We start from the raw sequence: 17,889 nt of genomic DNA on the forward strand, positions 1-17,889 counted from the left end.
TTCTAGTGGGTCTGAACCTAAGACATCTGAGTCAGCCACACAATCAGACTGTCATGAATGAGTGTCGATGGTCAGAGGTGGGTGTCTCCACCACCCTATGTGAGCAGACTAAGGACATTGCCAGGTAGACGGCGAGGCAGGAATATTACCCCTGCGGTTATGATGAGAGAGGAAAAGCAGTGTCATGTATCACAGTTCCCTTTACTAGAAAAAGGAGGAACGAGGCCACAATATATACCCTGGCCTCACATGGACAGAGAAAACTTGAAAAATAAGCTCCCAATGTTGACATCGGGAGCCGGAAAATGGATACATGAGTTAGAAAAAATGATAGGAGGGAAGACACTAGCTGTAGGGGATATTAAGGGTCTTTTAATTGACATACTTGGTCATAGAGCTGACGATGTGTGGACATGGGCAGGTTACCCTGGAGTGACTAGAGTTAATACCGAGCATTACGGAGCGATATTTAACAATTACAGAACCACGGTATGGAAAGTGCTGTGAGTGATATACCAGGACACTTCTGATATGGGAGCTATAATGACATGCAAGATGATGAACCTTTGCTTTACATTCAGAATTTCCAAGATGCCTGGGTGCTGGAAACTCATGAATCTTGGGGGAAGTCTATACCCGTGTTTTACCATATATTCTGCCAAGGACTGCCAGAACAAGTACATAAGCAGCTCACGAAATTGGTAGGGATTGAGGCTAAGCCATGGTCTGAAATACAGTTGACCATCACGCACTATTGCAGGCTGCTGCAAGAGAAGAATCGAAAAAAAGATGCTGCACGAAAAGGTGAAGAGGCTAAATTGGTGCAGAAAAATGTATCGAAGTATGCCATTGAGGGGGCAATGATAACTAACACTTGCAACAGATCCATAATCAAAGGCAGTTTGATCAAAACAATAACGGGCTCTACCCAAGGGGAAGAGGCTTTCGAGGAAGAGGATAGCAGAGTAATCAGGGAGGTTTTCAAAACAATCAAGGAGGGTTTCAAAATATGCAAAGCGGAAACCAGGGTATGCAAAATGGGCAAATAATCAGACCCCCGCCAATATGTTGGACGTGTGGAAGGACAGGGCATCTAGCACGCACATGTAGAAGTTAAGGCATGGTGTAAAATGACCAATTCACAAGTGAAGCGATTGTGAATCCATCTGAGTTCTCGCAACAGGGTGGAAACGGAGTTGTGCAGAATCACACGGTGCAGCAGCAAGCGCCGGGAGTACAGCAAGGTTTGCAACCCAGAATGTGACACATTTTCCACAGAGACAGTCTCAACAGTCGCCAATGCAACTGTCACAAACAACAGGTACAGGACAGATACTGAATTCAGGAATGAGAAATACCAGAAGTGACGGGGGAAATCCGATCACTCAGAATGGGACAAGATTATATATGGACTAGGACAGCTCACTGGGAAACCTGATGTGTTCTTTCCTATCAGTGACACCGAACCCTCACGTGGAACCAAGGGTAGATGTATGTATAGGGGATAAAGAATATTCTTTCTTAGTTGACACAGGTGCGACACGCTCGTGTATATGCAAAGGCAAGTTTTTCCTTGTCCGGCGATGCTATAAATACTCAGGGCTTCACAGGAGCAACAAGTCGTGTTCCTTTTACAAAAGAAATCCCAGTTTCCATAGGAGAATGTGACATGAATGTGCCACTGCTATATTCAAGGCAAACCCTGTTGAATATATTGGGACGAGACCTAATGACAAAGTTAAACATGACAATCTCGTTCACAGAAAAGGGCATAGTATGTTCAACTCCAGGAATGCATTATTTTCACATATGTCAAATGATTAGAGCATACGCAGGACACATGGCTATGAGAGCTATTCCATTGGAACCAGAAATATTCGCTTATGGAGTGCGCATATTAATGTCATCACCACCAGGCCTTGCAGACAAAACCATGAGAACCCGAGATGAGTTTTTATTCAGACCAAGAATACCTATGCATGAGGAAAAGGGATGTGTGTTTCCCTTGACAATACAAGCAGCCATAGTGTGAAGAGAAATGGCCCTGCTTGAGGGTTGTGATGATGAAGGCAGACAATGGTGTGCAGTAATTGCCATTGGGGAAGGTTACAGATTGACTGACATCACTGATGATGATCTGTTCGAAGAAAAAACAAGTGAAGATGAGATGTCAGTTGAGGTTAATCTCATCTATTTGTTGAAAATGATCAACAGAGAAGTGCCTCTGAGAATGATGCTGCCACAAAAACGTCCTGAATATTTTGATGATGACATGGCAAAGGTGCCTGTCTCGGTATGGACTACAGGCCCTTATAACGTAGGCTTATTGAAAGGAGTCGGAGAAGTGAAGTTTAAATTGAAACCAGGAGCAATTTTACCAAAAGCATGACAGTATCCCGTGTCTAGGGAATCAGATGAAGGGATTTTTAAGACAATTACTGCCATGATGGTGCAGGGCATCTAAGTGACATCAGAGTCATCATGCAATACTTTGAATTACCCAGTGAAAAAAGGGAAAGGGGGTCTTGGAAGCTAGTGCAAGATATACGCCCGATAAACCAGATAGTCGAGGCCGAGTTCTCTCTAGTCCCTAACCCGTCCACGAAACTATGTAATATACCCTTTGAAGCAAGGTATTTCACGGTGATTGACTTGAAAAATTGATTTTTCCCAATCCCATTGCACAAGGACTCACACGATTTGACATTGTTTACATTCAGACAAGTTCACCTGAAAAGCACAAAGCTGCCTCAAGGGTACTGTGATTCCCCTTCAATTTTCAACAGAGTCCTGCAGATGGACTTGAGCAATATCGCATTAGAGAGTGTTGTCTTGCAATACGTGGATGACACGATTCTAATCAGCTATTGACTATACTTGCTGAGAAAGGATATAAAGTTGACAAGGAGAAGTTACAATATTGTCAACAAGAAGTGGTTTATAGGCCAGCTAATCTCACAGGAGGGGAAAAAGGTTACCCCTGAAAGAGCTGAAGCCATTACAAAGACACCAAACCACAAAATAAAACAAATGCAGTTCTCAGATTATGCAACTATGTCAGGGAATGGGTCTTTGACTACAATTCCTATACCAGACCCTTGTGACAAACCTTGAAAAAAGCATAGGCAACGAAAGAAAAAATCGTGTGGACAGAGACCATGGAAGAAGGGTTTGTCAAACTAAAAAAGTCAAACTAAAAAAGGCCATTTGCACGGCACCAGTTTTAGGGATTCCCAATTATGCAGAGGAATTCTACCCATTTTCACACACGAATGGCAGTGTTATGACAGCAGTACTCACACATAGAACCACTTTGTAGTACAAGCCCCTTGCATACTACAGTGGGAATTTAGACCCAGTATGAGGGGTCACTTCCCATGCGAACAAAGTTCAGCTGCTGCAACGTTTGCCATAGAGAAGGCTACAACCATTATAATGGGATGCCCAATTACGTTATTCGTCCAGCATGCACTATTTGCCATTTTAGAAAAACCAAAAGGCACATTGACATCTCAGAGAGCTTCTGCTTATGAAGTGGTCATATCAAATCCAACGATTAAAATAGTTCGATGCAAAATAGTGAACGCAGCTATGTTCATAGCATAGGCAGTCACTGAAGGAGAGCCAATACATGATTGCACGAACTATGAAGAATTCTATGATGAGATTCCCAGAGTGAAAGAAAATGCATTAGCTAAAGGTGAAATCGTCTTTGTTGATGGTTCTTCGAGGATCGATCAAAATGATGGACAGAGATATACAGGCGCCACTGTGTGAAAACACATGGCAAATGGGGAATGTCGAGTACTCATTAGCGCACAATTACCCTCACATTATTCAGCACAAGCTGCAGAATTATTGGCATTGATACGCACACTCGAGAGTCACGCAGACCAGGAAGGGATGGTGTGTAGTGACTTAACCTATGTGACTTCTACAGTGCACGCAGGCCTATCGCGCTGGAAATGGAGAGGCTACCTCTGAGAGGACGACACGCCAGTGCAACACGCAGCCTTATTGGACAAGCTCATTAAGGCACTACAGCTCACAGTGGGCATAGCGGTCGTGAAATGCGCCGCCCACGCGAAAGGGACAGATTTTATCTCACATGGAAATCAAGCAGCAGACACTGATGCCAAGCGTGTGGCAACCAAAGACAAAATGATCATGATTGTGGAAATAACTGATGTGCATGAGAGAATGATTGTTGCATGAATCGAGCCTGAAGGGCATAGCAATATGGCAAAAACACTGTTAGTGGAGCTCCAAGGGCAGGCACCACAGGAAGAGAAGAACCTATAGAAGCAACAAGGGTGTTCTTTAAACCCTTCCGAGAGCTTGTGGCAACAAGACAGCACTGGTAAATCGGTGATGCCTATAGCCTTATTAAAGATAGCACTGGAACAGTTACACTATCAAGCGCACATGACACAGGAGAATCTAGCAGCAATGATTGCTGAAGACTGGTTCATACCGAACTTGGCAGAACACATTGCACGTTGCATTTTTATGGTGAACTGTATAATTTGTCAGCAGTTCACGGCTGGGCATACACTAGGTGTGATTAGAGGAGTTATCCCAAGGCATAATGGGCCTTTTCAGCACTGCCATATCGATTATGTCGATATGATTCAAGTATGAAACGGGTACAGGTATCTAATTGTTGTGGTGTGTCCATTCTCTATATGGATAGAAGCTGGTCCATGTACACACCCAGACTCTACCTGTGGGGCCAAATTCTTGGTAAGGGAATTGTTTCCCAGATGGGGAGTGTGTGAAGTCATGAAGTCAGATAATGGTTCTCATTTTGTTAATACAGTGTTTGAACAGATAAGCTTGTTGCTTGGTATAAAGCACAAGTTTTCTTTGGCGTATCATCCTCAAGGGAATGGCATATGCAAAAAGCTCAATGAATTGTTAAAGGAAAGGATAGCCAAATTGAAGCTTACTCTGAAGACATTATGGCTACACTGTCTTCCACTGGCACTGTATGCACTCAGAAACCAGCCTAGTTCTGACCATCATCTCATGCTGCACGAAATTGTGACAGGCAGAAGGATGTGCACACCTTTGACACCTCAAAATAGAGCTAAATGTGATGCCCAGCCAACAGGAGGAGTGTTAGGATTGGAAATGCAAAACTGCTTGAATTGCATGACATCTTGTCTTACTGTAATTTCAGGACAGCTGCAGCGATGACAAGAAGGGTGCAGGGCAGCACAGAACACAGAAGGAGATACTACAACAGAACACGTTCCAAAATTACATGTTCCTCCAATGTTCCCTGGGGACACTGTCCTGGTGAGAATCCACACAAGAAAAAAGTGGGTTGAGCCGAGTTTCAACGATCCCTTTAAAGTGGAGGACGTTACACCCTCTGCAGTCAAGTTACAGGGAAGAAGAGCTTGGATCTTTCTGGGTGACATCGATCCATACATCGGAGAAGACCCTCTGCCCGCACCCCACCGCGTAGAGACTACAGACAACGGGAAAGAACCACAGCACGTGCAGATGCGATCCATGACGTGGAAGAAGGACGCATGACCAGCAAAGCAGAGATGAGGAACATTTTGAGCAATTTGTGGCTTAGTTTTGGACACTTCCGTTGAGCAAAATAAGGGAAAAAAGGGACATAAAAACACAGACACTCTGTGCATCCTAGTTGCAGGGTGAAGAAGAATTCCACGTATAAGTCACAAAGTAGCTTGTTGATTTTGGACTTTGGGCTGAGGCAAACTGAAGCCTTAAAAATAAAAAATAAAAGACATGCCAGATTTTGATCGAGGATACGTAAGTTGGAAGAGAATACAGTATCCTGCCTCTTCAATACAGAAGCCTTATTTGGACTCACTCATGGTGTCACGCAATAGTGACCTCACCAAAGACATTCTGATCTATTTCAAGTTAGTATTGAGGTCATACCCGTCGTTGGTTGGAAGAATCACATGCATAACAGAGTTTCTTCAAGATCCTGAAAACGAAAAGACAATAAGGAGGCTGTTCATAGTGATTCTTGAGCAGTTTCTTTTGCTTCCAGAGTACAGCGAGGACAAGACAAATGTCCCTGTCACAAGAAGATAGCAGACTAGCTAGTAATGTGTTTTTCTGCTTGATTGAACACTTTCCAGAACTTGTGGGAGACATGCCAGTGTTGATGTCCTCACTTTCATTAGAGACCCAGCGAAATCTACACAGATGAGTATGCTCCTGCATGGTATCATAATGCAGGTCGAACTTTATAATCATCAGCAGAATCACCAGAGAAGATTGTAAACTTTCCTTCGAGGGACAGATCGTGAAGGTGTTGCCAAGGACTTAATTCTTGTGTATGCTGACAAAGGAACGACATGTCGTCTGGAGTGAAACAGATAAGAGGCATTGACTGGGAACTGGTCTATTTTGAACACGCACATTAAGACCTGCTGTACTTATCGCCTCATTTGGAAATTTTGTTAACAGAAAAAGAACTGTTTCCTGAGACAAGAGACAATCTTTTACTCGGACAAAGAGGATAATCAGTCCAGAATTTGTGACCTGCGAGCAGAGGCAGCAGAATCCAGTTAAAAGTGGCAATGTTTAGCATTCATTAAAAGTTAGTTTTGCTTCCTTAGATGATCGAAATGGGAAATCAGAACAGTAATGTTGTCCTCCCTCATGAGGAGAGACGTTGATATTGGCCAAGGAACAAGTGCTGTAAACTAACTTACAAATGTATTATTTACATATGCATAGTATTCATTATCCTATTACTATCATTGACGATTAGAACTGCATTTTTGATTGGTGCACAAAGCGTTCAGGTTCCCGTGCACCCACCTAATGATGTACGCATGAAACCTACAAAGGTACCCAGACCTTACATAATCATTACAGGTCCTAGAAAGAATGACAGAGTGACTGAACTTGAGATGGATGTGATAAATAATGACACACGCACGAAACTTGGGGTAACAAATGAATTGCAACGCTGGAGACAGGGTCGGCAAAGTAAACCCGAGAAGGCGTAGAGGGAAGGTACACATACGCAAATAATGAGTACATACACACCTGGTCTAGTGTCAATAAGTTCAGAATCACATTCCAGAGAATGGGGGAAGCTTGGGCAAACAACAATGAGAAGTCTCACATCAAGAGAAGTTGAGAGACAAATGGAGAAAGCTGAACTTTTAAAGAGACAAAATACTTTAGAGAATAAGCAATCGGAGACAACACCTGCAAGCACACCTGATCCCACGAGACCTGAGATCAGCGCAGTACCCGGAGAGAAGACAAGAGCAGAAATTATGAGAGAGAGTTTCATTCCTGGTTGGGATATTGAAAGGATGAAGCAAATTGTGCAAACTCCTACAAGAATAAGCCAGCATAAGGACATGCCTGGATCATTGATGGAGATACCTCAGAATCCTCTCGCAAGAAGAAGCTATATGGATGTGTTTAAGGATGTAGTTATAGCAAACTACAGGAAGACCATAAGAATTAGAAGGAGCACACAAGAAGACAATAACGAATTGAACGATTACATATGGTACCAACACATGAAGGAAGTTGGAAGATGAACTTCAGAGGAGGAATGCTTTGTGTGTACACTCCTACCTTGCAGCATGGGGAGGTCAAAAATCTTTGTAGCTGTTGAAGTAGGTGCGCAAACAGCACACTGTCTGTCACATATAGCAATGTGCATGACCAGAGGCCAGTTCATGGGGAGGGATGCTTCAATCAAATGGGAAACTGAAGCGACTGATCCAGATGAAGATGATTATGTCCAAGACATAAAGACGGGAAACAATGGCAAAACAAAGAACATTGTGATCAGATATGAGAAGCCTGGAGTTAAAGGAGCAGAGATCGGAAGAGAACCAAAACAAAAATTTAAACGTCAAAAAGGAATCTGCAGAAGAAGCTCGAAGATGGAAGAACAGAGTCAAATGCAAATCTGGGTAACCGTGCTTTCACCAGCCGGATGGGAGAAAGGAGTAGTGATCTGCAGAGCATGGATGATTATTGGATACTATAAGGAAACCATTGAAAAGATGGTATACAAACAATTATGGCCGAGACTGGCAAGACTGCTAACAGGGGGGCGAAGACAGAGGAGGACCTTTACAGATAGTGCCATTGGAGAATTCCAAACTGTGCTTCAGAAACAATGGTACAAGAAAAATGGGGGAAAATAAGAACTGTGGATGAATCTTCGATCCTACAGGAATGATGCATGGAACAGCAGTGATCACGGATCATTATTGGGCGTGTGGATCCAAAGCATATATCAGATTGCCAAAGAATTGGGGAGGTATATGTACATTGGTGAATGTCCATTTTCCACCATTGGTGATTCCAAAAGGTGACCTGAATATTGACAGTTTCCCGAAAGCAGATGCTCACATGAGGAAGAAGAGATCTGTGGAACTGATGAGCCGAATGAAGAGAGAGAATTACTTCTCTGCCATATCAGAAGAAGCCTTTCATGCAATCCCATATGGACACAGGTTGTACAGCTTGACCTCATCAGTGTTGACGACAATCCTGATGCCAAGAGTTCAGATTGGAGCAAATACTAAATGGTTGCAGATAACCAGATGGGAGCTATTGCAGACCATCAACACAACCATAAAGGGATTCAATGCAATCAAAGAAGAGTTAAGATCGATTTGACTAATGACTCTACAGAACAGATATGTCCTAGATATGATCACAGCTAAGGATGGATGTGTTTGTGCAAAAATCAGAGAATCATGTTGCACATTTACGATCACACGATGACGAAAATGGAACCTTAACAGAAGCCATAGGTATGCTGACAAACCTACAGAATCAGATGATAGATGAAGTTGATGAAGTTGATGATGACAGTTGGTTTGGATCACTGTTTTCATGGGCTCCACAATGGATGGCAGACACATTCAAGTTCCTAGGAGCCTTGTTGGTGATGATATTGCTTGGGTTCTGTATTATCAAGATAATAATCTCTCAGTGCCAGAAAACTGCGAAAAGGGCCTTAGGGATGAAAATCATGATTGACGTCGAGTCAGGATGGAAGCATAAAGACCTGACTGATGAAGAAATAAGAGACTTTGTGAAGGCCAGTATTTATGCACCAGAAGGAACAAAGTTTTGGTATCCGAAGAAGCATAGAAAATATATGGGAAAATGGATCTATTGCAATCCAAGTGGAGAATGTCAACTAATGACATGGAACAAAGACGTGCACGTAAGAACAGCAGGATGTTTGAAAGGTGTCGTAAAGATGTGGCACCCAAAGGAACATTTCTGCAGACCTAGATGTCTAGATCCAGAGGATGACAGGAAAGTGAGTGCAAAGAAAGAAGTGAGAAAGGTTGATGAATCGCCCAGATGGGAGAGTGAAGAGGATGTGTCAGGTATCATCCGCACTCCAGTCCACCCCTTCAAAGTGCCAGGAGCCTTCACACCAAAATATGTGATGTATGGAGAACAGATAAAGCAGCAGAGAGTCGCAGTTGGGGACTGCCCAGTCCCTATTCAAATAACAGCACCTAATGAAGTACCGCCACCTAAGCAAACCTGGACAGTAAGGTACCCACTGAGGAGACCATATCTACAGACAAGACAAAATGACATTTGTAAGAATTAAATACCTGAAGAAGACAAGAAAATACTAAAGGAAGACGAATGGTGACGTCATGAGAAATTGGACTGATGCACACGTAGAAGATATAATGAGCTGAGAATACTGACAAAGAGACGAGATACCATGGATGAGTGACATCCTGAGCATAAAATGAATAAATTGATGTCAAGATGCAGAAACGTATGCCATATGCACAATGAAGATATTAAGTTAGTTTAAACATGTACAGATGCAAGAAACCGCAAGAAGCAAAGAAATTGTGAAGCTTGCTTATGCTTAGTAGTAAAATAGATTGTGGCAAGCGCCAACTATACATATATCTACCTCAAAAGCACTTTATAGATGAGTGAAAATCCACTACGCACATGAGCAGAATTGAACAGAGGTTACTAAAGGTCTCAAGAGGAGAATGCCGCAGAAAACAAATCAAGAATTAAGATGGAGAAAAACCCAGCTGAAGGTAACCATGCAAAGAAGCCAAGGTCGTATCAGGCTGGAATAGGCTAGCAATGGATACAATTAAAGAGAAAAAGAACAGAGTATCTCTTTCAGCAAGGTCAAGATAAGCCACAGATGGTAGAAGACTGGTAGAATTAAATAAAAAAATGCATGAAGAAGAAAGAGGCCGATTTCACGGACAGGCAGGAAGGGATGAGACTTCCACACCTACGCATGGAGCCCTGCCGTACCCATACTCCTTAACTTTCCCAGACCAAGAAGCAGACTCAAGCCCCAATTACAAAGCATTAATTGACACACAACCACTGAGGTGATGAATGGTTGTAACATAATTGGAAGGAAGCTTGGGTGTAGATGTACTCCCTGCACCTGGCTGATTATTCTGCATGCTGCTAAGCGCAAGTGGAAAAGTATGAGTGGGATTGATGCCACCCCAATCATAGAGGACCGTGTAATCTATGGTCCTATAGAGAGTAGAGCCAATGGGACGTCGTACTTTTTGTGACGTTTACAATGGCCAGTTTGAAGGAAGGGCTTAGTTGCCACACCTGACATTGATTATCCAATCCCCTCTTCCCGTTACCCTATACAGATATAGTACCTATGTTAAAGTTACCTTCCTATAACCAATCAAGTTGCATGTTAGGTTTTTAAGATTACACGTCAATGATGATGAGTTTTTGGTATACGTATTGTGTTTTTTCTGAAATTAATTGAAGTTTCAGCGAGAAGGAAGATTGAGCAGTTGCTGATGTTCATTGAACTCCCCGTTTTCTGTACTTGTCATTAAACAGACTCCCTTTGCCAAACTATTGAGTTGTCATTATTATTTGGTGCAAGAGTATGAATCTGCATCCCCATTTATCTTGAGGGTGCTGCTGCTCATCTTAAAGGGCTGTTTGGAGACCCCCAGTTTTGCGGGCCTGCTGGGGTCCATCCAGTTCACTGCCATTTTCATAATCATTGAGTGCTCTGGTCAATGACATAGAGGAGAGTGGGTTAGGCTATTTGGCATAGTGGGACAATACAAGTGGGTGTTGATGTTATTTTGATGCATGCATCCAGGAAGTACCCTGAGCTCTGCTTATGGGTCAATTGCACGGTGTCCTGGGTAGAGAATAGAGGCATTTGTGTCCAAAGCAGAGACTTGGATGTCTGCAGTGCTAGGATGCAATGTGGGGACTTAGATATGCAAGGTAATTTTAGAGGGTAACCTTCTGGATTCTATTGGAAGAGTAACTCAAATGATTTGTTAGAGATGCCTAATTAGTGTGCATCTAGTGTGTTTGAGCATAGAGGTTGAGAACATTAGTGCTGTAAGGTTAGTGGAGGTGCCAGTGAGCATTTGAATCATCCATCTGTTATTATTATTATTATTATTATTATTATTATATTTATGGAGTGCAGATCTAGCTTTCAGAAGTATCGGAGCACTTTACAATCATAGGGGGAAGAATAAGGTTAGGGACCAGAGAAACAAGGGAGTGGCAAGCTAACAACTGGAGAGGGAGGGCAGTAGTCAGTGATGGATCTACAAGTAACTAGGGAAGGAAACAGTGGGGATCAGATTTTCCAGTCTCAAGTTAAGTGGAGAGTGGATGCTGTATGGACCTAGGTGTCAGGGAGGAGCTATTCTGTGAAGAGGAGGGTCTTGAGCTCCTTCCTGAAATGTAGAAACGAGGGGGTGAGTTGGATGTTGATGGGTTGTTCATAGCAACACCAGCAGCAAAAACAATGTACAGGGGAAAATGTTCAGTTGGGCAAACCTTGGCAATATTAAAGTGGTTCACATGGGAAGAAATGTCATCCAGCAAAATTACAGTGGGACATCTCAGAACAGTATAATGCAAGGTCGAATTGACAATGGTGAGCACGATAGTGAGGGGTGCAAAAAATCAAACGACATGCAGCAAAACCTAACACAGCCTACCGCGGCATGAAAAGGGCAAGATAAGGCATAGCAAACCTTTAGAAGTAGTATTAAAGATTGAAAAGGATGTATAAGGGAAAACAGCTTTGTCTCTTCGCACGCATTCCTACCATTTGCCTCTGCTGGCAGCTGCCATTTCTCTTTCCCATCTCTCTCTCTCCCTCTCTGTCTCTCTCTTTTTCTCTCTCTCTCTCTCTCTCTCTCTCTCTCTCTCTCTCTGCCTCTCAATCACTCAAATAGATACATTGGGCCTCATTGCTACTGTGACAGTCTGGAAATAAGGGTGCGGGTCGCACCGGACTGACACCCTTTCGGGACCACCACAGTACAACACTGCAAGGTGGAACCAAGCACAACGGTGCGCACCTGCCTGCAGAGTTTTCATGGAAGCACCGGCACTGTTAGCAACATTGCCAGTGTTTCCATCTCCCCACACCCATGGAGTCCTATGGGGCTGCATGGGATTGAGGAGTTATATTTTCTGACTCCTGATTTCCCGATCCACCAGGATTTATAATGTCCCGGTGGCACCGGGAAGTCAATTGCCAGAAAAGTGTTACGAGCCCAGCAGCAACCCGCCGGTAGCACCGGCCGGGTTACTGCTGCACTCATAATGAGGCCAATTGTGTTGTTTGTGCAACAATGATGCTGGGACTTTGCCCAACAGTGTAACATCTGTTTTGGAGGCGATTGGTGCAAGAGCTATCTCCAAAATGTCTGTCCCATGTCTCCAAAGTTACCGAAATGTCCCTCCCACAATGCACAAAGTCACAGGCCAAAAATCAATCCTCCCATAACTGGTCTTGTGATAGCTGCACAACATTTTAGAATGATGTTGAAACCCTGCAGGGGGATCTTCACAGGTAGGTTGATGAGATGAGAGGCTGGTAAGGAAAAAGGTGGAGTGTGGATTCTTCAACATGCAAATGTTGGTGCACCCACCCTTACAATATGTGGATTTGGTGGCTAAAGGAAGAGAAACATGCTTAAAATGAAACAAAGGAGATTTTGGGTAAGGGAATTCGGGGTAGAATGGCAATCTGTCCATGATGCAAACAATCTATTTGTCTTGTATTCTGAGTGGATTGTATTAACTATCCATATGATATTATGTGATTATTTAATGGAAATATTTTAATAGGAAAACCCACAAGGGTTGTGTGAAAGCTGCATTGATTTGTAGTTATATGTGAGTGTAGGAATGTTTGACGGAATGGATATGGTGAGATTTGTTGTGTATGATTTTCCATCACAAGTTTTAGAAATTGTTGTAGAGGTTTTAAATGATCCAATAAAGATATTTGTATGGCTTGATTTGAGAGTTGAGTAGAAGTGTTCTGTCAGCACACAGCAACACTGATCCAGTTCTGTTGTTGATGTTACAGTATGTTTTGATTCCGGGTCAGACTGGATCTACAATACTTCATTTGAAGTGTTTGCATTCCCGGGTGTCTTTCTTTTTCGGTTAAGCTGTCAACAATGCAATCTCATATTTGCAGTACCTCTGGGGCCTTACTAGGTACAGACATCTAGCAGTCTTCATTGGAACGTGCTGCATAAGTGATAAATGATTGAATGGTGACAAATTAACTGGTCCAGGTGTTTCCACCAGAAACAAGAACAATATTTGTTACCCACAGGCAATTAATGTGAAGCCTGCCCACATTTGGCATCTGTTAATGGCTGAATGTATTGCAATAGATTATTCAATGTTTCCCAAAAAGGAGTTTGCTTACCTCTCATTCTAGGGTTCTCCAGTTCTTAAAAAATTCCTGGATTCTCAAGCAGATATGTAGTATTTATCTAAGGTCAGAGTGCTACTTTCCAGAGACCAGGAGGGTTTTTTTAGGGGATGTTTGGGGTACAATGGTAGGAGGAGAAGACAAGGTTAATACAAGTCTGCAGTTTGATTGCTTCATTGAGTATCGCCATCATTTTTGTTGTTTTAATCAGGGTCTATTGAAAGTGTCAGACTGAGTAGGCAGAAATGGTCCACGTGAAAGGTGCAAGCACCTTGCACAAGGCCAAAGTGAGTACAGGGCACTCTGCTGGAGGTTAACATTTCCATACCAAAAGAGCGCCCTTGGCCCACTTTAACCCATACAAGAAATTGAAATGAAGAGAAGAAAAAGATTTAGGAGTGGTATCATCTGAGTCAAACCATGAAAGACATTTCTAAAGGTCAGGCCTAACAGTAGCACAGCTTTATCGTATCTATGGCACCATTCTATTATTAAGAAGTGTAACAAAATAAAACAGTCCATTTCTGTTAGTTTGGAAATGTCTGTAACAAATTTGAATTCGAATATTTTGGCAACACAAAGCATCATTGGATAACAGAGAGAGGGCTCAGTGGATATCAATTTACTGCATCCCCTATTACAGTATACAAGGCTCATCACCGCTCCAAACATGTCTATTTCTGTTTATAATGATTACAAACAGAGATTTTACCCCATAGTCTCTTTTCTTCCGAAAACAACAAAATGAATCATTCATAAAATAAATTTAAGAAGCCAATAAATATTCCACCTAAAGGTGGTGCACTACTGACTATGATATTTAAAAAATACACATTGTATGGCATTGAAAATAATGTGATCTTGCAAAGGGTCCCATAGCTCGAATTATTATCGAACATCCAAGCCAGGAGATTAGTTTCACTTGTGTTGACTATGACAACATTATAATATAAGGAAGATCAGTCCATATTTAAATAAAGAAATGGGTTCCTATCCAATTATGCAATTCTATAATATAGAAAAAAATGAAAAAATAAATATCAAGAAAATGTTAAAAAGGTGTGTTGCAGGGGGTAGTCAAATCCAACTCTCCTGACTGTTTCTCATTAGGAGGCCCCTTTTGTGTACATTTGGCAATACACAACTTTTCCAGTAAAGTCACTAGAATCAGAAATGAGATTTAACACATCCCGATACAACACCATGAACTTGGCTTGTGGACAGCACATTGTCGATCATGGGCGACACTGAGGTGAGAGTTGACGGGAGCAATTTGTTTCTCTTTAGGCATAGTAATTTGAGCAGACATCCCTTGAAGAAACAACACAGCTTATATCTGGGCAACAGATGCTTTAAGCCTCATTACAAGTATGGCTGTCTGTAAATAAGGGTGCCGGTAGCAACGTACCGGCACCCTTTCTGGACTGCCGTACTATGTTAATGCCGGCAGGGGCACAGATCCCTGGCAGGTCTGACCTGCGGGGAAATCCTGCCTCTACTGGCAAGTCTTTCACAGATGCACCAGCACCATTAGCAACGGTGCCAGTGTTTCCGTGTCCCAATTCCCGTGGAGTCCTATGTAATATCCCGGTGGCATTGGGATCTCAGGCGCCGGAAACTGTGTTAGAGTCCGGGGGCAGCACGCCAGTAGCACCACTGCCGGGCTTGTAATGAGCTCTTTGTGTGTCTGCCAATTTTAAAAATGTCGATGACAAGTCCTGTAGCATATTCTATAAAGACTCTTTGGTTTTTCCATATTAAAGATGGCAAGATTCTTGTTTCATATTTAAATACATGTCTTCTTCCAAGCTTCAATCTATCGGAATTAAGTGATGCACCACATTTAAAATGTCAAATGTTCTGCAGGCCACTTGTTGATCAGCACAACTCCACTGGGTGCCAGACAAGAATACACCATTGCGTTTAGTCTTTTGCTAATTGAAATTAAGCTCTTTGGTGACAACAATGAGAAGAAAACAATACATTCAACAATCAACTTTTAGTAACTTACCGCCTCAATCAAAGCGCTGCTGTTGTGGTTTTGATCATGCTTCAAGCAAACTCTACCAATCTTGTAACTTGAACCTGTGACTTGGGGGAATGTGGTAGGTGGCATATTTGCATCGAATAAAGATTAGCTCTTTCTTTGGAGCACCATGCCCACTTACTGTTTGCTCCGGCAGATTTTATTGTTGCCTTAAAGAGAAAGCATGTTTTGGGCTAGTTTTATTTTGCTCATGTCTGATTTGGAGATTCCCTTAGGAAAATACAAAAAATGAAATTTGGTAGGTTCAATGTGTATTTCTACACAGTTATTTGCCCATCTTTAGTTGCTGTTATTGAATTCATCTGTATGTTTCCATCAGCTTTTAATAAAGTTTCTTTAACTTTTACCAGTACTTTTTCTGCTATTAGCAGCCTATGATTACCACTCCATGAAATGATAAATACACACAATTATATTCTGTGTCTGTCTAGTAAATAAGAATGACTAGTTAGGGCTCTCATTGATAAAAAAAACTATTTTTGATAATATCCCTGTTTTAGGGCATGTGATCTTATTTCAATGTGATGAGTAGTGTTGCCACACCTGTAGTGTAGCTTAATGTACCTAGCATACAAATGTATGGCAATTCGGTGCTCTTGGTTATTCATGTAGTCATCGCTGTCCTTCCATAGTGGTTCTGGAATGGCTAGTTTTTGTAAAGTATATCAAATATCCATAATTTTATATCCGCAGATTATGTAGCATTAACGCTTAATTTCTTTAGTATCTGTGCTGGTCCCTTTTACGGTTGTAGCTACAAATCTCACTTAGTTGAGTAGGGTTCCCTGCATCCCTTGTGTGCAGTGACTAAGTTTTAACTAACATGATCATTGGAGTCTCTGTCCCTGTCTCATTTTTGTCTTTATATATTATGTTTTCATTATTATACTTATGCTCTTTTTTGTATCATTTATATTTTAAATGTGTAAGCATTGCATTCTGACAGTTTATGCTTTTTGTACATATTAGATGTGGTGTCTGTCTGTAGTTTCTGTTTAGAATCGACTATTACTTTTCTTTTATAAATGGTTTATCTTTGTTAAAAAATATCAAGTGTTTTTTTCTCTATAGTTTTCTGTATATGAAGTATCTGCTGATATGCGTTTGACATTAAAAGGATTTGGCATATGTTTGCAATTAGCTTAATTAATGTGTTTCTATTTGGAATGCAGTTATTTAATACCCATTGATAATTATTGTTATTTTTGTTTGCAAAAGGCACAACACTGGGTATTATTGCTGGTTGCTGATGGAATCACCAGCAATGCTGAAGAAGCTGAACTCCAGTACACCTCCTTCACTAGTAATGGAATCCAGATCCCGGTCTCTGCTTCAGTGAAAACGCTTGGTGTTCATTTGATGCCACCCTCGCTCTCACGCAACAAGTGAACTCAATCGCATCTTACGCTGCTTACACAACCAAACTGATTAATGCTGGCAGACAATTCCTCACAACCACCAGTTACCTCACGATTGCCCAAGCAGTCATGGCTGCAAGGCTCGATTACTGCAATGCCCTCTTTGCAGGCACCTCTAAACAGAATATCTGCAAACTGCAGGTAATCCAAAACAATGTCCTACATTCAGCACTCAACATATCAAAAAAATATCACATCTCAGCAGCAAAGAGGGAGGCCCATTGACTACCCATTCGCGAAAGAATTACCTTTAAAATGCTCTCTATCACACACAAATGCCTTCCTAACTCAGCTCCTGCGTACCTGGCACACACAATTGTGAGAGCCAATACCATCAGACCAGCAAAGTCAATCCACTCACACTGCCTTGCACTACTGAAATTTAAATGAGCCAGAGGATAGACTGAAAAACATACTATGCAGTGAACCAGTATTAAAGGCAGCTGATTTCAATCGACCCTTTGTCTTACAAACCAATGCTTCCTGTATTGGCTGAGGGGCAGTGTTATCTCAGTTACATGATTGAAAAGAACATCCAATCCTATATTTAAGTCCAAAATGTTTTGATCGGGAGAAGAATTATGCCATTCTAGAATTGGAGCCTCTTGCAATCAAATGGGCTATGAACCATTTAAAGTATTGTCTAACAGGAAGTTTAATTTGGTCACAAACCATGCCCATTAAAA

Source organism: Ambystoma mexicanum, chromosome 4q (assembly GCF_040938575.1).
Source record: "Ambystoma mexicanum isolate Mex_15411 chromosome 4q, UKY_AmexF1_1, whole genome shotgun sequence".
In the NCBI taxonomy this organism is placed as follows: domain Eukaryota; kingdom Metazoa; phylum Chordata; class Amphibia; order Caudata; family Ambystomatidae; genus Ambystoma; species Ambystoma mexicanum.